Genomic DNA, 22,575 nt, shown 5'->3' with positions numbered 1-22,575 from the left:
ACCTTGTTGAGTCTTATCCACTGAACCAGACAGAGCCAGGGGATTCTGTAGTAGGCCCCCACATGTCCTTAAATATGAAACTTATTTAAAGGCAGTGTAGTGGGGCTGTCTCCCCTAAAGTATTAATACACATATTTAATAGTTGTTGTCACCTCTTTCAGGCCCAGATCCAGACTGTTGCTTTGCCTGAGTGGTTCTTTTATTGGCTGGCTTTATTTACTTCACATTTTGTTTTTAAAGAGACTGATCTAATGATTCTGCTGCACAGACATTAGTTGCCTGTGAACTCATTATTGAGTTTTTAATTATCTGTCCATATAAGTCCTTTCTTGTTCATTTTATCTGAACCAACTGATTCTAATTGTTTTTATTTTTAGGTAGAGGTCCAGCCTGTGGGGAGTAGTTTGCAGGGTACACACTCTGCATGCTGTTTGGTACTATAAATGGTGGTGGTCACATAGTCTTGAATTTTCTCCTGTGCAGTGCAGTGTTTAAAGTCTTACAGTGTTTGAAGTGTCTTCTTGTGGGACCAGCACCAGGTGAGCACATGGTGTGAGTATAAGCAGGTTGTGATAGAATCTCCCCACAGTGAGGACTCTACCCTTGTTTTAAACTTTTATTGTTGTATTCAGTTGGTGCTATCTAGGTTATTTCAATATTGTAGAATAAAGTCTATCATTTGTACTTACCTGAGTGCTTTTATTCTTTCAGGCCTGTTTGTACTCAACACTTCCTGTCTTAATTATCTAGGTTTAAATAAAGTTAATATTTGTTTGAATGCATGTCTGCTGCTCTTCCTTTTTGAACTTTTCAGTTATTTGTCACCACTCAGTATCAGTAAGTTATATTACTTTGAGGTTTATAATCTTAACTCCTCAGACCTCTCTACACTCTGAGCTGGGTCACATAAAGTGAAATGAAGTGAATCTGAAGGAATAATTCTTAGTCTGAGATAAGAAAAAGTCACAATATGGAAAAATAACTATTTCAAATCTCAAGCATTCATTCATTCAAGACGAATGGATTCATTAGTACCAGATGAAAATAAACCAAGTTCAGATGTGAATTAAAGATATAAGATCTACAACAGTAACAGACAGTGAACTGACCCCAGAGTCTGCAGTCTACAGTGTGGACTCTCCAGAAAACCACACAGCAGCTTCACTCCTGAATCCTGCAGCTTGTTGTAGCTCAGGTTCAGGTTTCTCGGATGGGAGGGGTTGGACTTCAGAGCTGAGGCCAGAGAAGCACAGCTGATCTCTGACAAACTGCAGCACCTCAATCTGAATAAAGAATAAATCATGTGGATAAAAATCATTTCTAATCCAATCAGATATGTCCTAATCAATGAGCTTTCACTAACATGAGTAGAGGGACTTTGTCCTTCTCTTATTGTGGATCATCATAATGTCAGCCTTCTACACACATCATCCAAATGTCACCACAACATTCATACAACTATTCATGTCAACACAGATTCATAACATGCTGCTGAGCTCAGTCAAGTCTGGAATTAGAAGATAAAGATCAAATCAGACATGTTGGACTAAAAACTGACTTTGATTCACCACTGAAATGGATCAAACTTCAAATGTTCAGTCCTGATCCAGGAAAAATGTCTCAGGAAATCCACAACTAAACACATATTCAACTGAACAACAACTATTTGATCCCAAATTACAGATGGATTTAACGGAAAACTTTGGAAACTGCTCAGCAGGAACATCACATACATACAATTTAATACTAAAACCATGCAAAATAATAATAATAATACACTTTATTTGTTGGTGTCTTTCCAAACACCCAGTGACACTTTAGAATACAACAAGATTTGCAGTGAATGGACTGAAACATGTCAAACCAACAGTGTGATTCTTTAAGTCTTTGCTCCTTAACACATTTAACAAGCCAATTAGACTAAATGAGATTCTATTATCACTTTGATTGTTCCTGTTATTTATATATTTTATATTATCTTGCTATTTTGATTATTTATCCTGCCTCCAGTGTTTTCTCATTGCAAAGCCTTGAGGTTTATGATAGTGTTTCCTCAGTTCCTGGTTTTATTGAAACTTTTACTTAACTGTGGTTACTGATGGATTTTGGGTGTGTGTCTGTGTGGAGTGGGGGGACTAACACTGTGTACAGCACTTTGTGCTACAATGTATTTGTATGAAAAGAGCTATAAAAATAACATCTGATTGATTGAACTGACTGAAATGTCAGTAAGTAAAAGTAAAACTGAAGGAATAATTCTTAGTCTGAGATAAGAAAAAGTCACAATATGGAACAACAACTATTTCAAATCTCGTTCATTCATTTATTCAAAATGAATAGATTCAAGTTCTGGATTAAGATAAACCAGGTTCAGTTGTGGATTAAAGATCTAAGATCTACAACAGTAACAGACAGTGAACTGACCTCAGAGTCTCCAGTCTACAGTGTGGACTCTCCAGAAAACCACACAGCAGCTTCACTCCTGAATCCTGCAGCTTGTTATTACTCAGGTCCAGGTGTCTCAGACGAGAGGACTGGGAGCTGAGAACTGAGGACAGAGCTTCACAGCTTCTCTCTGAGAGGTTACAGCTGCTCAGTCTGAAGAGGAAACAATGAAGAAAAAGTCAAATAACATTTGTGTTGAAAGGACAATCAAAGGAACAAAACTCTCAGTTTGCTCTGCAGCTCACAGCAAACTAACTGACCTGCATTTGAAAACTGGGCCAAACATCAAACACAGATTTGTTGAGTGAAGCAGAAATATCAGCTCTTTATCCACCTGCTAACCAATGAGGAGTTTCTACATTGATGATTATCTTTCATTGGCTCTGATTCAAATCCTTTCTATTTTATTCTCAACAAGTTGGAGACATGAGAGTTAAATATGACACAATCAGTAATAAACAGACATGTACAGTCAAGGCCGTAAGTATTTGGACAGTTAGACATGTTATGTTCTTCAGGCTCTCAGCACATTCACTTTAAAATATAATAATGGATACTACAGTCAATGACTGAGTTTGTTTCACTTCATGTGTATTTGTCCAGTTACTTTTGAACCACTAAAAGGGCTGAATCTCCCACACAGTTCTTTCTATACTGATGTCAACCTGCTCAAATTAAAGCTGAGACTTGGCTCTTTAACGTAGGATCCATTATTTTAATTCAGATTCAATGTGATGAAGCTCAGAGCTCAGAGATGATGATAAGGAATTAAAGACGAGAGGAATTTATTTTCCCTCCTGCTGAATAAAATAGCAGAGTCTTTATATAATGATGAATAAATCCAACTATCTATACACTTACAGAGCTTTGTTAGAGGCTTTGACAACTGGCAGCAGCTTCAGAAGAGCCTCCTCTGAAGCAGAGTATTTCTTCAGCTCAAACACGTCCAGATCTTTTTCTGATGACAGTAAGATGAAGACCAGAGCTGACCATTGAGCAGGAGACAGTTTATCAGTGGAGAGACGTCCTGAACTCAGGGACTGTTGGATCTTCTTCACTAGAGAACGATCATTCAGTTCATTCAGACAGTGGAACAGGTTGATGCTTTGCTCTGCAGAGGGAGTCTTTTCAATCTTCTTCTTGATGTACTGGACTGTTTGCTGGTTGGTCTGTGAGCCACTTCCTGTCTGTGTCAGCAGACCTCGCAGGAGAGTCTGATTGGTCTGAAGTGAAAGACCAAGGAGGAAGCGGAGGAACAAGTCCAGGTGTCCATTTGGACTCTGTAAGGCCTTGTCCACAGCCCTCTGGTAGAGCTGTGTTGGATCAGGTTTGTCTCTGAACAGTTTAGACCTGTTGGAGGTTGATTGTTCTTCTGACAGCAGATTGACTCCAGAGTTGATGAAGGTCAGATGGACATGAAGAGCAGCCAGAAACTCCTGAAGATTCAGATGGACGAAGCAGAACACCTTGTCCTGGTACAGTCCTCTCTCCTCTTTAAAGACCTGTGTGAACACTCCTGAGTACACTGAGGCTGCTCTGATATCGATGCCACACTCTGTCAGGTCTGATTCATAGAAGATCAGGTTTCCTTTCTGCAGCTGCTCAAAAGCCAGTTTTCCCAGAGACTCAATCATCTTCCTGGTCTCTGGACTCCAGTGTGGATCTGTCTCAGCTCCTCCATCATACTTAACATTCTTCAGTTTGGACTGAACCACCAGGAAGTGGATGTACATCTCAGTCAGGGTCTTGGGCAGCCCTCCTCCCTCTCTGGTTTCCAACACATCCTCCAGAACTGTAGCAGTGATCCAGCAGAAGACCGGGATGTGGCACATGATGTGGAGGCTTCGTGAAGTCTTGATGTGGGAGATGATCCTTCTGGCCTGCTCCTCCTCTCTGAACCTCTTCCTGAAGTACTCCTCCTTCTGTGGGTCAGTGAACCCTCTGACCTCTGTCACCATGTCAACACACTCAGGAGGGATCTGATTGGCTGCTGCAGGTCGTGTGGTTATCCAGAGGCGAGCAGAGGGAAGCAATTTCCCCCTGATGAGGTTTGTCAGCAGCACATCCACTGAGGTGGACTCTGTAACATCAGTCAGGATCTCAGTGTTGTGGAAGTCCAGAGGAAGTCGACACTCATCCAGACCGTCAAAGATGAACAGAACCTGGACCTCTTCAAACCTGCAGAGTCCTGCTTCTTTGGTTTCAGTAAAGAACTGATGAACAAGTTCCACCAAGCTGAACTTTTTCTCTTTCAGCACATTCAGCTCTCTGAACGTGAATGGAAATGTGAAGTGTATGTCCTGGTTGGCTTTGTCTTCAGCCCAGTCCAGAGTCAACTTCTGTGTTAAGACAGTTTTCCCAATGCCAGCCACTCCCTTTGCCATCACTGTTCTGATTGGTCCATCTCTTCCAGGTGAGGCTTTAAAGATGTCTTCTTGTCTGATGCTTGTTTCTGGTCTGGCTGGTTTCCTGGATGCTGTTTCAATCTGTCTGACCTCATGTTCATCATTGACCTCTCCAGTCCCTCCCTCTGTGATGTAGAGCTCTGTGTAGATCTGATTCAGAAGGGTTGGGTTTCCTGCTTTAGAGATCCCCTCAAACACACACTGGAACTTCTTCTTCAGAGTAGATTTAAGTTTACGTTGACAAACTGGAGCAACATGTCCTGAATGAACAAACAAGAAACAACATCAATGACTGATTCATAAAGAAAACATGACATGTTCATCCCCCTAAAGACCACACATGAACATATTTTCCTCCATGTCTTGAGACGTTAGTAAATGTCCCATTTGTCCATCATGTTGAATCTTTAGAGAAATCCTCTTACTGCTGTGCAGACAGTCAGCCAGCTCCTCCTGCTTCATTCTCCTCAGGAAGTTCACTGTGATCTTCACAAAAGCCTCTCTGCTGCTCCTCCTCTGCTCTTCATCCTCACCGCCCAACACCTCCTCATCCTCCCTCTGACTCTCTGAGCATTCTGGGTAATCTGGACTCACAACCTTCTGGATCTTCTTCAGCTCCTTCTTCACAAAAGTGACAATGTTCTCCTCCAGCAGCTGGAACAGAAAACTATATGAATGACACAATCAAAGTAAAACCATGGAGCCAAACATCAGATCCATGTTGGACACACTGACAATCCACTGCTCTAAAAAGTGCAGCATGGAGATTATTGTCAACACAACAGATGTCAAAGTAGTTGTTGTCCATGTACAGACCATAAATATGGAGTCCAGGTGTGTTTGATGCTGCTGGGCAGACTGAGCACTGGGAACCTCTGAGCTCTCCTGGTCCACTCTGTGGAGGAATCATGAAGAATTAGCTCACATCATGTTTGCAGCATCTGTGAGCGTTTTATGCTTTGTACACAAACAACAGCTGCTTTTATGTTCTGTGGTGACTGTCCTGATTAAAGCAAACACTACTGTGCTGTGACATTCTCAATGAGAGGAAACAAGCAATCACTTCTGTACCTCATGACCTAGAGTCATCACAACAAGTCCACCTTTTAAATGATGAGTTTTAAGGACTCACACTGGGTTTGACAGAAGTCTCACCTCTGCTACAGGACACTAACACAAACACTGGAACTGGATAGGTGCTGAGTTACAGGGAGTTTTAGTTCTGATCTGAATGACACATATAAGAACATAAGAAGTGCTTTTCTTGAACAGAGAAACATCAACTTTGCCACTAAAGCCTGTGTTTCAGCCTGATCATGTTCATATACTGTGTCATTCATGAAGCCTGGAGACAAAACACAATCACTTCATCTTTCATAGAAGACCAGTTATACAGGACAGCTGTCTGATACATTTTAAACTCAGCTGCAGCTCACTTCTTTGCAGCAGAGGGAGGCTGTCTTTGAAAATTAATGAGGCCACGCTTTGACCTGTCACTCTTCATGGACACACAGCTGGGCTCAGGTACTGGGAAGTCTGGTCTCTGATGGTTCCTGGTCGACACAGAGATTAGGAACATCAGGGACATGGAGACAGGGACAAGATATCTATTATTCATACAGTGTTCTCATGATAAAGAAGAAAACATGTAGTCAGCTGCAGCTCACTTCTTTGCAGCAGAGGGAGGCTGTCCTTTGAAATTAATGAGGCCACGCTTTGACCTGTCACTCTTCATGGACACACAGCTGGGCTCAGGTCCAGAGAAGTTTGGTCTCTGATGGTTCCTGGTCGACACAGAGATTAGGAACATCAGGGACATGGAGACAGGGACAAGATATCTATTATTCATACAGTGTTCTCATGATAAAGAAGAAAACATGTAGTCAGCTGCAGCTCACTTCTTTGCAGCAGAGGGAGGCTGTCCTTTGAAATTAATGAGGCCACGCTTTGACCTGTCACTCTTCATGGACACACAGCTGGGCTCAGGTCCATATTCAGGTCCAGGTCCAGCAGAGTCTGGTGTGTGCTGCTGCTCTGGCCTTGAACACAACACACACAGAGCTTTGAGTGTGAATAATGATGGTGCAGTGATGTGAGTGCTGAGCTCTGACATGGAGAAGAGTCATGGACAGTTAGAGATCCTCATCTCACCTCTGAGCTTTGGTCTGGATCTCATGGTCCCCACACAGACCGGTTTTAGGGGGAGGGGCTCCCTCCTCTCTGTCCTCACACTGATTCATGATGCTGAATTCACATCCACATCAGCTCACACACACTTTCTACCTTCATCTGGAGAGAAAACACAAATCATTCATCTGTACATCAACTGAAATCCTCCTCAGGTTCAGGTTCATGTTACTTTATTTGTACCTGTAGGTAGATTTGTTTTGCAGTCAGATGATCAGATGATGACGTCCTTTTAACACATATACAAAGAACACAAAGAAATATATCACAAAACCAACACAGCTGACTGTGGAAGATCTAAAAGTGCTTAAGGCTCCACCAATCAGGACATCAAAGAGAAAGAAGGGTCAATAAAGAATAACTCTGGTAAAAGGTAAAATAATAAAAACCTCTGGACTAAAACCAAAGTTAAGAGAAGTTAAAAAAGACAAAGAAGTTAAAAACTTAATAAAAATAAATTAAAAACCCACATAATAAATAAATATGAAATAAATCCATAAGTAAGTATGTGCAATGTATCACTGCAGCTTGTTCAACTCTGTGACAGCAGCAGGAACAAAGCTGTTCTTATATCACTGGGTTTTACATCTTGGGACGATAAACCTCCACCCGGAGGGAAGAAGCTGAAAGTGGCAGTGCAAAGGGTGGAGTCCTCATTTAAAATGGAGGAAGCTGTCCTCTGTACCTGTCTGCTGTACAGGGACGCTGGGCTTGGCTGGGACTCACCAAGCAGACGACTAGACCACTTCTATTTGGTCTGAGGACTTCCTCTGTTTTAAAGTTGTCTGACTGAACCATGACACTAAAGAAAATGATAAAATGGATTCTATAAAAGAGAGAGAACATGCTCATTATGGTTCAGTCAATGTGAAAATGTACTAGTTTCCTTAAACAGTGTAAACGTTTCTCAGCCTTTTTACAAACCACTTCACAGTTTTCTTCAAAAGTCAATTTACTGTCAATGATAGTCCCAAGATATTTGTAAGACTGCACATACTCAATGGTCTGACCTTTAATTACAGTGACTTGGTTCCTGTGGGGTTTCCTCCTAAAATCAATGAGCATATCTTTGGTTGTTGTAGCATTTAGCTGCAGGTAGGATTCCTCACACCACTGAACTAAATCATCAATGACTGGTCCATGGCTGCTCTCACCATCCTGGAGGAGACTAACAATAACTGAGTCATCAGCACTTTATGATGCTTCTGCTGTCATGTCTGCTCTGACACATGTTTGTGTATAAAATCAACAATAGTGGTGACAACACACACCCTTGAGGAGAAACAGTGGAAGAACACCTTTGGTCAGACAATGTACTGTTGACCCTCACTCTCTGTGTCCTGTTGGTTAAAACATCCAGAATCCAACCCACCAGATTATTATTTAAATCAAACTGTTGTAGGAGCCTTTCAATTCAAATGTGAGGTTGGATTGTATTAAAAGCAGAAGACAAGTCCACAAATAAAAGCCTGGTGTGTGTCCCATTAAAATCCAGATGTTTAAAAAGCATGTTGAGCAGAGTCACTGTAGCATCCTCCACTCCTCTGTGAGGCCTGTATGCAAACTGCAGAGGATCCAGTGCATGTTCAGTTTGCTTCAGGACCTCAGATCTGACCAGTTTCTCTAAGGTTTTCATTCAAATTGAAGTCAGAGAGACTGCTCTATAATCATTCAGTGTTTTGGGACCACAGCATCTTTCCAGAGCTTAGGGACATGTTGTGTCTGTAAGGACTTATTAAAACTATATTGAAACACAGGACTCAGTTCATGTGCACAGGACGTCACTAAACGCCCTCATATATTATTGGGGCTGTGACCTTTGTTCACTTTTACCACACAGAACGTCTTTTTGACATCACACAGATCAATGTTAAAGGGCATAGTGTCTTTAACTTTATGTTTCAGTTGCTGGGTTTTTGTGCTAAAATCAAAGGAATCAAAACAAAAATAAAAACAATTCAGGGCATTATCCAGCTCTGTGTCTGAGTTCCAACCATCTAAAAAGACATGAGTACTGCGCTCTGTGCTCTGAAGGCCTGCAGTAGTTTTCATGCTGAACCAAGTTTGTTTGCTGCCATCTTGTTTTCCAGTTCTGATTTGTAATCCTGCTTTGACTGATTTGGTAAATCATGGTTTGTTGTTGGGAAATATTTTAACACACTTACAGGGAATGATCATGTCCCTGCAAAAGACCATGTATGAGCATGTTATGTCCACCAATGAGTCCAAATCATCCCCACAGGACTGTGTGAAAACATCCCAGTCTGTGCAGTTAAAACATCCCTGGAGACAGAGACCGACTCATCTGTCCAGACCTTTATGTCCCTGATCTTTTCTCCATCATTTGTCCTGTAAAAATATCAGCTGCTCCTCCACTGATTGGCTCTTCTTTCCTCTTTCATATCTTTCACACAGGATTCAGAGACGACCATTTCCATTCACTGACACACAGATGGACTGAGATCCACTGATTTTATCTGACAATCTGTTTGTCTGCAGTGTTTCTGTAGAAAATGACTTGATGAAACAAGCTGCAGGTGATTATTCCACACAAAACAACTGAGACTCAGTTCATTTCTCCTCAATATTATTCCAGGGGCCCTTTTAGTTGGGGCCCCTGACACTTTCCTGCCTTTTCTAATAGTAAAGTCTGAACTATATGAAGCAGCAACAACAAACCAAAACCAAACCAAACAGCAGAGACACAGATAGACATCAATAAAAACAGCAAATATGTCCTGACAGACAGTTTTTCTGTTTGTACTGTGACCAGCCACAGAGATATAATCACCTATCAGAGCCGCTGAGATGCTTTATTGTGAGAGTATTTATGGATTTGGGTCTTTATCATCTAATTGATCAGGTAGAGTTTGTCCTGATAGGACCAGGAGGCCTCTGACTCTGTGGATGGAGTGTTAACTGTCTCTCTGAAAAACCCTGTCAGTCCCTCTGAGCTCAGTCCCGTAGAGTTCATCTAATGACAGAGAAAGTCAGAGCTGTTCTCCAGCCGCTGTCCGGCCGAGCTCAGACCGCATTTAGCGGCTCAGACTGCGGGAGAGCAGCGGCTCAGGTCCGCCTCCTCCACAGGCTGATTCAGGCAGGAAAAGCTGCCTTCAGTCAGCAGTAAGTGGAGCCACAGACTAACAAAGGCTCCGTGTTCAGCTACTGACCATCAGCTCACTCTGCTTCTACTCTGACTCCACCGCTTCTACTGCAAATATCCACACAACATGGCGGATAATAACGGTCCTCTTCCTGCCTCATCCCGACTTTACAGTGACAACTCAGCGTCTACACAACTAAACACCACAACGCAGTATAAAAAAAACACAACATCCAAATCCGTACATCAGATAATCCAGGTAACTACAAGAAGTGTTGACGAGAAAAACATTAGAAGTGACATTTACCTTCAGACAGAGAAAATCATCTGCACCACAAACTTCGGTAAAAGTGAAAGCAAACTTTCAGCAACCATCGTGTCATGACGCGCTCCTGTCTATGCGTCACGTGTCGACGTCCACTGACCAGGAGCGACTCCAAGCCACCAACTCCCTCTTGTGGTGAAACTACAACATTACAATGCCTGTACTATTTATATTGGGCCACACTACTTAGTTAAAAATAAATGAACAGCTGAGCAAACTAAACTATTAACAAGCAGTAAATATGAAGACAATGGTTCCACTCTGCTACAGATACATGTTGAATTCATATTCTATGCCGACTGTAATGTAAATAATTACCAATCATGACAGCTTTTTGCTTCTGTGCTCTGTTTCTGTAATCTGCTGAGCACACAGTATCCACTAACTGTTCTGTAATCTGATAGCTGGCTCTCTAACATTGTTCACTGCCAACTCTACAACACTCGTCCTCCTTTTCCTCCTTTCACCCAGCCCGGCCATCAGCAGGAGGGTCCCCCATCTGAGCCAGGTTCTGCTCAAGGTTTCTTCCTGTTAAAAGGGAGTTTTTTCTTGCCACGTCGTCTTAAGTGCTTGCTCTGGGGTCAGGCTCTGGGTCTCTGTAAAGCACTTTGAGATTATTTTGATTGTGGAAGGAGCTATTTGAATGGTTGTAAGTTAGTCCAGAGCTCATCTATGATCATCATTTTTTATTGGATATATCCTGTGTCACCTTTGTTGCTATTTTACACAGTGCACAGTCTCCATTAAATTCTTTTACAGCGTATTTCCTGATAATCAATGTTAGAATTTTTTACAGTTCATCTCCTATTTATCATTTTACAGTGATCTTTTTAGTTGTCACATTTTTTACAGTATGACTATGACCAGTCCTCATCTTCCTTCTGATGTCATCAATACTGATTGGTACATATTGATCCTAATAATCAGTGTGAGTCCTGTTGGACACTTGTCAGTGTGACCACTGGAGGGCAGTAAACTCTCTGATTATCTGTCCATCAGTCAGACATCAGTGTTTATAGCAGTGTAATAATATGTGTGTTCACATACAGAGAGTCATTATCAGACTGATGAACATTAGAGCTAAAATAAGTCAGTAAATGTGGAATAATGTCAGTGTGAACATCAGTATCATTGTCAGTGCTGTGTGTGCAGAGTTGTAGTTACTGATAGTGACCGCTGGAGGGCAGAAAACTCCTGTTCAGTCAACACTAAAAACTGTGACCGGCAACCTTTTTTTTATCAAAAGAGCCACTTTGTGCCCCCCCCCCCCCCCCCCCCCCCCCCGAGCCGCAAAAAATTACAGAGTTTATAAACTTCTAAAAGTTTTAATCTTTATTTAAATTTTAACAGTTGGAATCACTGAATACAACAAACAAGCCCACTTTAATATATAATATGTTTAATAGTAGTAACCCATGCGTTCTCCCGTCCTCTTCGGGTTTGTTGGCAGCCAGCCAGTGATCAATGGACGCACCTTAAAATACAAAAAAAAGTATAGTAGAGTATTTTTATTGAAAACAATAGCTTATTAAATTATGTTGTTCTTACCTGTTTAGTGGGATTTCTGTGTCTGCATTTCCCTGCAGATCTTCCCTATGTCGGCCCTGTAAGATGTGACTTTCATCTTCACGCAGGACTGTAGAGTCTCGCTGGTGAAGCGGGAGCGGTATTTGGACTTTATAATGTTCATGCTTGAGAAAACTTGCTCGCATAAGTAAGTTGAGCCAAAGATGGATAGGACTCCAAATGCACACCTTTTCATGTTGATATAGGTGTCAGGAATGGCATTCCATGTTGCAAAAATAAGTTTGTCGGGTTGGCGTAGTTTTTCCATATCACTCCATTTGTGCTCTTTAGCGAGAGTAGCCCTCTGACGGGCGACTTCTTCAAGATCCGCTGACAGGGATTTGAACTTGTTAACCCACAAAACTTTATCCGCAATATCGGCCAGTTCAATTTCTAGATCAGGCTTACTTACTCCTGTGAATGCGGATGTGTTCAGCAGGGATGGGTCGCTGTTCAGCGGTGCGACAGGGAAAGAGAGAGTCTGTTTCTCCTTTCTGAACTCACTGAATCTTTCTCCAAACGCCAGCAAGTAAAGGCGACGGCTGCTGACGTTTATCTGACATATATTTTAAGTGACAAATTATAAAAAAAAAAATAAATAAAAAAACTTTATTTAGATGGTATCAACTAAAACCCCAGGGGAATTGTGCAACAAAATGAACACATAATGACGATAATAAAAGAAAAAAAGAAAAAAAAGAAAAAAAAACATTCCATGTTTATTTGTCACGGCCATCGGGAGCCACTACAAGGAGGCTGAAGAGCCGCAGGTTGCCGACCCCTGGGTTATAAAGTCACTTTGAGAGAGCCTGTCACCAAGTGGGGGCATTGGAGCATTGTGTGCCCCCCATTACACCCCTACACCTCCCACAATGACTTTTCAAGTAAAAGAAGAAAATGAGATACATTAACAGTCTGTGTGTTCACTGCAGAATGTGAAAAACCTTATTTTGCTTGTAATTGAGATGAAGTAAACATCTGTTGAGTATTTTAACATGAAATTGTTTGATTGTGTTGAATTAAAAACCCAAAAATGCAGCGGGTCCACCAGACCCACGAACACTGGCTGAGTAACACCACACAAGGGTTAATTGAAGGAACTATGACAACTTGTGTCCTCTGTCCTATACTGACACTGATGCAGTCCTCATCTGCTTTGACATCAGCAGAAAAGAGACATGAGACAGTGCTCTTAAGAAGGTGAGTGTTAGGAAGCAGTGATGTGTCGGTGGTGAAAGAAACAACTCTTAGAGCAGGATCTTTGACGTGAACGATCGGAGCTGACTCCTGCCTGGAAGCCCAAGCTACCAGGAGATGGGGATTTGTTTTTGTACTTAAAATTTATTTTTTATTGCACTCTGTTCCATGTTGAGTATAATAAGCCATATAAATAATAAACTTTTGATATAATGCATGTTTTGTACATTAGTAATTCATTTTACACATAATTTTATGTTATTTTAATAATAAATTACTAAAAGCAACACAAAAAAAAATCTAAGGTGCCATTTGGGAGCCGAAAGAGTGAGCCGAGCCATAAGAACCGGCTCTCTTAAAAGATCCGTAATTCCCATTACTGTTGTCCATGTCCAAATATTAAGCTGCAAAATTCAATAATGTTCAGTTGCTTGACAACAGAAACATAAAAATGTGTAAGTGGTAACAGTTGGTCTAATGATTGTAGTGATATTTCAGTATTTCAGCAGATTTAGCCACAGAAGAAGCAGCAGGATTAGTTCTAATGGCTTCATAACAGAGGTAAAGAGCTTCAGCAGAGTCTAGTGGAAATATTCAGTTCTGTTTTTTCATCCATCACTGTGCTCACTTTTTCTCTGAAGTTTCCACAGACAGTTGAACCTGTTCGGCTCATTGGAGTCTTATCTTCACCTAAACAGGGAGACTCAACTATCCTGAGCATCTAAACCTCGTAGACGGTCAGATTATCTGACGAAGAGTAGAGAGACTACATGTTAGAACATGGGATAGCTGAACCAGTGCTCTGCTGCGTCTGCCCATATCTGATGGTAGATAAGACTGATGGTCAGATAGATAGATAGATAGATGTCAGCTGGCTGCAGTGTCATGTACTGTTTTGGTTTCCAGGTACAGTAAGGTCACATTTCCTGATGCTGCAACTGGTCAGAAACCCTGATGAACCTCATTCCACTGAGCTTCTCTTGATCTTTGATTGACTTTTTGGTGTTAATCAGTCTTTAAAGGAGGTGAGAGGAAGGTCAAGTTACTTTCAGTTATTTGTTTCCATTCCATTTCATTCATTTCCAGGTCCCATTTTCTTCTTCTGTATCTTGAACAGGTGAGGAATCCCCTGAAGATGAGTTCATGCAGCTCCCACTCTGTCTGTGAGAAGCAGTGTTGGAGCTGGCCTGAGGATGCACTCGCTCAGCTCTCAGACTGCTTCTCACAGATACACACTGAACACACAGAAGCTGTACTGAACTACATCAGGTTCTGTGTGGAAAATGTGACAACAAAAAGACTCGTCCAGGACTTCTCCAATCAGAAAGCCAGAATGAACAGCCACATCCGGTCATTCCTCAGAGTCCCTGACTCCGCCTAAGGTAAGGTGATAGCGCCACAAGAGCTCTTTTACTCTTCATTCTCTAAGTTTTTTTCTTCCAAAAACTTCTAAGTATTCAAGTCTTCTGCTGAGAAAAAATTCACAAAGTCAATCAAATACAGGAGATCAGAGAAGTTGAATCCAGAAAGCTTTAGTCCTCAAAAACAGAATTCAAAAGCGTGAGTTTCTTCTGCAGAAAAAACTGACTTTTACCATCTGTGCATCACTCATTACATTGTAAATTGTAGGTGTGTTTCAGACCAAGGGGCATGGCTGACCTTGCCCCTTTTTCCCTTTCATTAGTTATTTTTGGGATGATTCTACTTGTATCTAAAATTTAGCCCTTCCCATCATGTATGAAAAATGTACATCACGTGGCCTTTACACATGACCAGTGGCAGACTGTTGACCAGGTTCTGGGACAGGTCTGGACGTAACTGGCCATGTCCCTTTCTATTTGCCTTTGTTTGGTTGGTGTGTTTTTACTTGTTTTAAATTCTACGTCAGATTTTTTTTTCCTGGTATTTTTCAGGCCTGAACTCTAATGGAGTCTCTTCTTGTCTCACATGTACCACAATTTCCACACTAATCCTTTTTCTAAGGTTGTATACTCAGACAAACACATGGATGTGAACATCTCCTTTGTAATACAGCAGTTACAGACAGAGCAGCACACAAGACAGCAACAGGTGCTGGATATGTAAATACTAATGGAAGCACCCTCCTTGAGGAATTACACAGATGGGTGAAGCATAGATGGGTGAGGATGAGTGAGACATAGATAGATTAACACATTGCACAAAACCTGACTCCATGTTTCCCCCGTTTCCTGATGTTTATATCACAAAATCGGTGCAGTGTCAAACACTGGTTCATAATACATGGAAGGCACAATCACCTACAGGTAAATGAACTTGATACATAAACTTGCTTCATGTCTAAGCAGATTTTTTGAATTTGGATATGTGGATAGATGTCTGTTACCCTTCCTGTCTAATTTAGATGAAGTTTTGCTATTTCTCACTTTAACCATTAATATTTATTTCATTTCTTTTTCAGTCTATTTACACAAAATGATCTAATCACTCAAGGGGCCTTACACTTAGGCCAGTTGTGTGTGTGCCAACTGTGGCATTGAGGCAGGGCTCCAATTCCTTAAAGATGGAGCAATATTTCTCACGGGAGTAAGGTTGGAGGATTGAGATTTGGTCCTTGCTTTGTGGAGTTTTCTTTTTCTCCTTTTTCTTTTCTTTCTTTTATTTGTGGGTTTTCTCCCATAGGGTTTCACACAATCAGCTAGAGGTCCAGTGTCAGTCCACTGTTGGTGGAGTCAGAGACACAGACCATCAACAGGAGAACCTGGAGCTCCAGGAGTCATTAAGATCAGAGTGTAATAGTATCTGAGACTTTACTGTAAATATTACATACAAACATTACGGCACAACTCGGTACGACACAAAACACAATATAATCTGCTGATGGTAGTAGAAGGTTTCTCTCATCTTCTGAAACACTAAGTCAGGATCAGCTGTGTGGTGAAGGAGAGATATGGCTTCCATGCATTCATCTCTGATTGGCTGATTCATGTCTGATTAGTGTTTAGTACGGATAGAGTAATTATAGTGGGCGACTTTAATATTCATGTTGATACCCACAATGACAGCCTTAAGACTGCTTTCTATTCAGTATTAGACTCAATTGGCTTTTTACAAAATGTTAACAAACCAACTCACTGTTTTAATCACACCCTTGATCTTGTACTAACCTATGGCATAGAAGCTGAATATTTGACAGTATTCCCTCAGAACCCTGTTTTATCTGATCATTCTTTAGTAACATTTGAATTTACAATAATGAACTGCACAGCATCTGAGAAAAAAATTAACTACTGTAGATTTCTGTCTGATAATGCTGTTATCAAATATAAGGAAGCTATTCCATCTTTATTATCTCCGCTGCCATGTGCCAGTTTTACAGAGGGCAATGGCCTAAACGTTACTCCAGCAGATATAGACTATCTAGTTGATAGTACTGCTGCTTCATTGCATTCAACCCTTGACTCTGTTGCCCCTTTGAAAAAGAAGGTCAGTAATCAGAGGAAGCTAGCTCCACGGTACAAATCACAAATGGTTATCCACTAATTTAGAGGAATTCCACCTAGCCTGGAAAGATAGCTTTATAATGTATAAAAAAGCCCTTCGTAAGGCAAGAACTGCCTATTACTCATCATTAATAGAGGAAAACAAGAACAACCCTAGGTTTCTTTTCAGCACTGTAGCCAGGCTGACAAAGAGCCATAGCTCTGTTGTACCATCCATCCCTCTAGCTCTCACTAGTAATGACTTTATGAGCTTCTTTAGCAACAAAATAGTAGACATTAGAGACAGAATCCATCTCATCCTGCCTACAACTGTTAATGATGTAGGTATGTCTAGAACAGCATCTTTAGAAATGTCTGCCAGTCCTGATTTGTCGTTAGACTGTTTCTCTCCCATAGATCTAGCTGAATTGACTTCAGTAGTTTCTAAATCTAAATCATCAACATGTCTTTTGGATCCTATCCCGACCAGACTTCTTAAAGATGTGTTGCCTTTGATTGGCACTCACATATTAGATCAGATAAATCTCTCGTTGGTTACAGGATATGTTCCACAGGCTTTTAAGGTTGCAGTTATCAAACCTTTACTTAAAAAGCCTTCTCTGGACTCTGACATTTTGGCAAACTATAGACCTATATCCAATCTCCCCTTTAATTCTAAAATTCTTGAAAAGGCTGTTGCATCTCAGTTGTGTGATCATCTACATAGGAACGGTTTGTTTGAAGTTTTTCAGTCAGGATTTAGAGTTCATCATAGCACAGAGACAGCACTGGTGAAAGTTACCAACGACCTTCTTATAGCATCAGATAATGGACTCGTCTCTATACTTGTCCTGCTAGATCTTAGTGCTGCATTTGACACCATTGATCATAGTATCCTATTGGAAAGATTGGTTTAAATCATATCTATCAGATAGATACCAGTTTGTTCATGTTAATGATGATCCCTCCATATATACCAGAGTAAGTCATGGAGTTCCACAGGGTTCTGTTCTTCGACCGATACTGTTCACCTTATACATGCTTCCCCTAGGCAATATTATCAGGAAGCATGGAATAAATTTCCATTGCTATGCGGATGATACCCAGCTATATTTATCTATGAAACCAGACGAAACAGATCAGTTAGCCATACTTCAGGCATGTCTTAAAGACATAAAGGCCTGGATGACCAGTAACTTTCTTCTTCTGAATTCAGACAACTGAGGTTATTTTGTTTGGTCCCAAACACCTCAGAAACAGTTTATCTAACCATATAGTTACTCTGGATGGCATTAATTTAGCCTCCAGTACGACTGTGGGGAACCTTGGAGTTATTTTTGATCAGGATTTTTCCTTTAACTCACATATAAAACAAGTCTCTAGGACCGCCTTCTTTCACCTGCGCAATATCAGTAAGATTAGGAACATCCTGTCGCAGAGTGATGCTGAAAAATTAGTCCATGCTTTTGTTACTTCTAGGCTGGACTACTGTAATTCCCTATTATCAGGATGTCCAGTTAACTCTCTAAAGAGCATCCAGCTGATCCAAAATGCTGCAGCGAGAGTACTGACTGGAATTAGCAAGAGAGATCATATTACTCCTGTACTAACTTCTCTTCATTGGCTTCCTGTAAAATCCAGAATTGATTTTAAAATCCTTCTCCTTACATATAAGGCCCTCAATGGCCAGGCTCCTTCATATCTCAAAGAGCTGATAGTACCATATCATCCTAACAGATTGCTTCGTTCCCAGAATGCAGGTTTGCTTATGGTTCCCAAAATCTCTAAAAGTAGAATGGGAGGCCGAGCCTTTAGCTATCAGGCCCCTCTCCTATGGAACCAACTGCCAGTTTGGGTTGGGGAAGCAGACACCCTCTCTAATTTTAAAACGAAGCTTAAAACCTTCTTGTTTGATAAAGCTTATAATTAGTTGTAGTTACAGTCCTAGTTATTTATTAAACTTATAGTTAGTCACAATTATCTCTATAGACACTGTTACAGTTAAGGATATAGCCCTTAGTAGGGCTGGCTCAGGCAACTGAATCATCCCCTAGTTATGCTGCTATAGGCCTAGGCTGCTGGGGGACATCCCATGATTTACTGCGCACTTCTTCTTCTTTCTCTTTCTCTCCTCAGACCCACTCTCAAATTTATTAGCCTTTATTACATGTCATTAACTCTGTATCCTCTCTGTCCCATAGTCCTGTGTTTGTTTCTCTCTGGTCTCTCTTTCTCTGTACCTTTCTGCAGGTATCTCTGGCTTCGGAGCTGCATGTCCTATGGTCCTGGCTCCACCCACCTGCTGCTGTTTATTGTTTACAATGATCCATTTCTAACATGTTTAATGTTCCACTCTGCTACAGATAAATATTGGATTAATATTCTTTGCAAACTGTAATGTAAATAATTACCAGTCATGACAGCTTTTTGCCTCCGTGCTCTGTTTCATAATTCTAATCTGCTGAGCACACATTATCCAATAACTGTTCACTAACTGTAATGTAAATACTGACCCACATTGTCTGTATTATGCTGCATGTCTTTCTCCCCCTCTCCTCCATTCCTAGCTGTCCTATCTTCCTCCTTTTCCTCCTTTCACCCAGCCCGGCCATCGGCAGGAGGGTCCCCCATCTGAGCCAGGTTCTGCTCAAGGTTTCTTCCTGTTAAAAGGGAGTTTTCCTTGCCACTGTCGCCTTAAGTGCTTGCTCTGGGGTCAGGCTCTGGGTCTCTGTAAAGCGCTTTGAGACAATTTTGATTGTGGAAGGTGCTATATAAATAAAATTGAATTGAATTGAATTGAATTGATCATCATATGTTCTGGATGATGTGGGACCTCCTTTTAGCTCCACTCTACTCTGGGATGAAGAGGTGGTTCTGGATTTTCGTTGCACAGTCTTCATGCGCCACTCAAGAAAGAGTTAGGGCCTTTGTTGCTTTGAATATCATAGAAGTGATCCTGAAAGAAAAAAAGAACAAATACTGTATGTTGCTTATCTGCAAACAAGGGAGTTTAAATCTACATATCATTTTTTGGAGTATGGGTCTTTCAAAGATGGGAAAAGTGAACAATCCCAAGGGCATGGAACTCTTTTGTTGCTTTACTAACAGCTCTACTGCAAGAGGGAAAAAATCTCTTACCATTTTTTCAAATATTTTTTTATATACATATTTTTTTTATAAAAGGATACAGGATTAAGTTGAAGTCTCTTACCCTTCTTTTCCATGCATGTGAGCGACAATAATATTAACCAGTAACTGTGTGGTGGAATATTTCAAACTTCCAGTCTCTTCATACTCTTTAATCACAGTCATCTCTGCTGGTTTTGAAGTAAGAGTTTGCTCCACATTCTAAAAAAGAAAACATTATAAACATTTACAACTACACTTAGATCTATGTTGTAAGCAAATACATGTATCTAATACCTGTACATATTACTTACATTTTTTAGGAATTATTTCTAATAAACAATGATTAAAATCTAGTTGTATACAAGTTGCAAGGACACTGTCCATCAAAGGCTGGCATCCAGAATCACTTGTGTCTCTGCTTAAAGTGCTTGAGACTGACATTGTATCTGTCAGACTTGGAGAGGAGGAGCCTTCACACCTTTGCTGCAGGACACTTAGATCTGAAGATCACACACACACACAAGTATAAGGCAAATAAAATCTAAAGTTCAACACATTAAAACTATATCACAGACCTGGCTGGATATTACCTGTCTCAAGACAAAACATTACCATTACCTATAACTCTGCTTACCACAAGTAGTGAGGGTCACATATTCTGTCAGGTCTGAACGATCAGCCAGGTTCATAGATGCTTCAGTAGATGGGAGGTCTGAAATGCAGACAACACATACAGTTTAATATGAACTGATTAAATACTGTACTTTGGAATTCTTATCATCCACTTCTCACAATCACATATTTTTGTCTGTGTCAAGATACAAATCTCTCAAAATATGAATGTTTAAATGTCCTACCATCATCACTGTAGATGAAAAACACAGATCTTTGAAACATCCTCATCCACCTCTGCTCCCTGTTGATCTGTGACTTTCAGTGTTGTAGTCTCTGGGATAAGAAACTTCTGCTGGACTAAACCATAACAACTCCACGTTACAACATGTTTACATCTTTATTCATTTAATACTAAACATCTGACTGACCTGCACTGAGAAAATCTGAGAAGCAAGCCTCTTCCAGTTTAATGTACTTCTTCTTCCCTCCATGTTGTACTTTGATCAACATGTTGGTTTGACATAAAGGAAGAAAATGTCATATGTCTGAGAATAACATGTTCAAGTTAAAGTTTATCCCAACTACACACTGTTAAAAAACACGTTTCTCACCGCTGTTCAAAACAGCAAGGCTACAGTTTATAAGCTCAACTGTTAGCATGCTAGCCAAAACTAACTTTTCAGCTGCATCTGCGCCGTTGAGCCGGAAATTATACTCTTAAAACACCGACATGCGGTTGCATTGTTGGATGGTTATTTCCAAAACAGTATTAATTACCTTCATTAATTTGTGAAGCTTATCAAACAGTTTGTCATTACTGTCATACAGACACATCACACGCCACAGACAGTATGGCCGACATTAACGTTTGAGTGAAAGCTAACAGCTCCACAATGGCAGCTAAGGACAGTTAGCTAACTAATGCTGCGGGAGCTACTTGCTCTAAATAATGGAGTAAAAGCAATGGGGTTACGTTCAACATCAAGTTCGCAGTCATTAGCGGTACTATGTAAGTAGATAAAGTGAGAACAATGACAAAATATCACACGTTTAAAGTACTTTCTGATAAAAATCATGCTCTTACCAGCCTTGTGACGACGTTCCTTGTGCTGCTCATGCCGCGATAAAATGCGTCGTGAACTCCAGGGACAGAGTTAAAACCAGATCCTGAACACCAGGGAATAAACTCCAAAATTCAACTCGGCCTGGGTGTACACCTTAACACAAACTGTAGTCAGAGTTATACAATAAACTCCAGAAATGTAACTCTTTCACACTTTTTTGCCTGACTCCAGATTTTAGTACTTTGTGAATTTGCTGTGTGTTAGTACATGTAGTTGTGTACAGTTCAGCTGCTGCTGTCCTTGGTGCTGAATTCACCAACCCAGCTGAATGGTCCTGAGTGCTTATTGTTGTAATTCATTTGGTATTTTGGAGAAGATTGAATATCATTAGTATGGGTTATGTTTTGGTTAGAGTTAGGCTTTCAGTTATGATGTGTCCTCATAACTATATTAAGACAACAATGTGTGTGTGTGTGTGTGTGTATGTGTGTGTGTGTGTGTGTGTGTGTGTGAGAGAGAGAGAGAGAGAGAGAGAGAGTGTTTGTCCTTTGATGCCTTTGATGTATCAACATTCTACAGTCTGATGTCACAGGCTGCAGTAAGTGGACACACAGCCAGAGACAAGTTCAGAAGTCAAACAGGAGCAGAAACAGTTGGACTGGACAGGACTTGCTCATGATTTAGGAAGAAAGAAGCACTCAGATATTTCTGCACAATTATTGACAAGGAAGGGAGGAGCTACTGCTGTTACAAGGACAAGAGGAAACCACAGGAAAGTCCAGATCACCTCCAAGGTTTTCAGTAAGTCAAAACCTTTTTAGTTGATGTCAGTGTTTCAGTTCAGTGGGATGTGTTTGTTAAATTGACATGATGTCTAATCACACAAGAACTTCAGCCCAAAGGTTTCAGTACATGTTCAGTTTATTTATGCTGATTGTATCTGTGAGATTTTCATATTGTCAACGTAGCTTTCCATTTTTGTCTTCAAAGCATTATGGTTTGTGTTAAAGGAAAGGTGCCTATTTTTTCAAGTTTATCTTTTAAACTTCAAATGTTCAAAAACATTCACATGCTTTTA

General features: G+C 40.7%; 1 long non-coding RNA gene across 1 annotated transcript; it reads right to left on the bottom strand.

Annotated features, from left to right (window-relative positions):
• Positions 1–5,712: 5,712 nt before the first annotated feature.
• On the bottom strand, positions 5,713–6,794 carry LOC121188711. The gene is made up of 3 exons (XR_005894732.1): positions 6,749–6,794; positions 6,518–6,634; positions 5,713–5,745 (listed from the first exon to the last, which is right to left on the bottom strand). It is a non-coding gene; the product is annotated as an uncharacterized LOC121188711 (long non-coding RNA).
• Positions 6,795–22,575: the final 15,781 nt, after the last annotated feature.

This window comes from Toxotes jaculatrix, chromosome 10 (assembly GCF_017976425.1).
Source record: "Toxotes jaculatrix isolate fToxJac2 chromosome 10, fToxJac2.pri, whole genome shotgun sequence".
Taxonomy (NCBI): domain Eukaryota; kingdom Metazoa; phylum Chordata; class Actinopteri; family Toxotidae; genus Toxotes; species Toxotes jaculatrix.
This window is presented reverse-complemented; position numbering and strand designations above follow the sequence as displayed.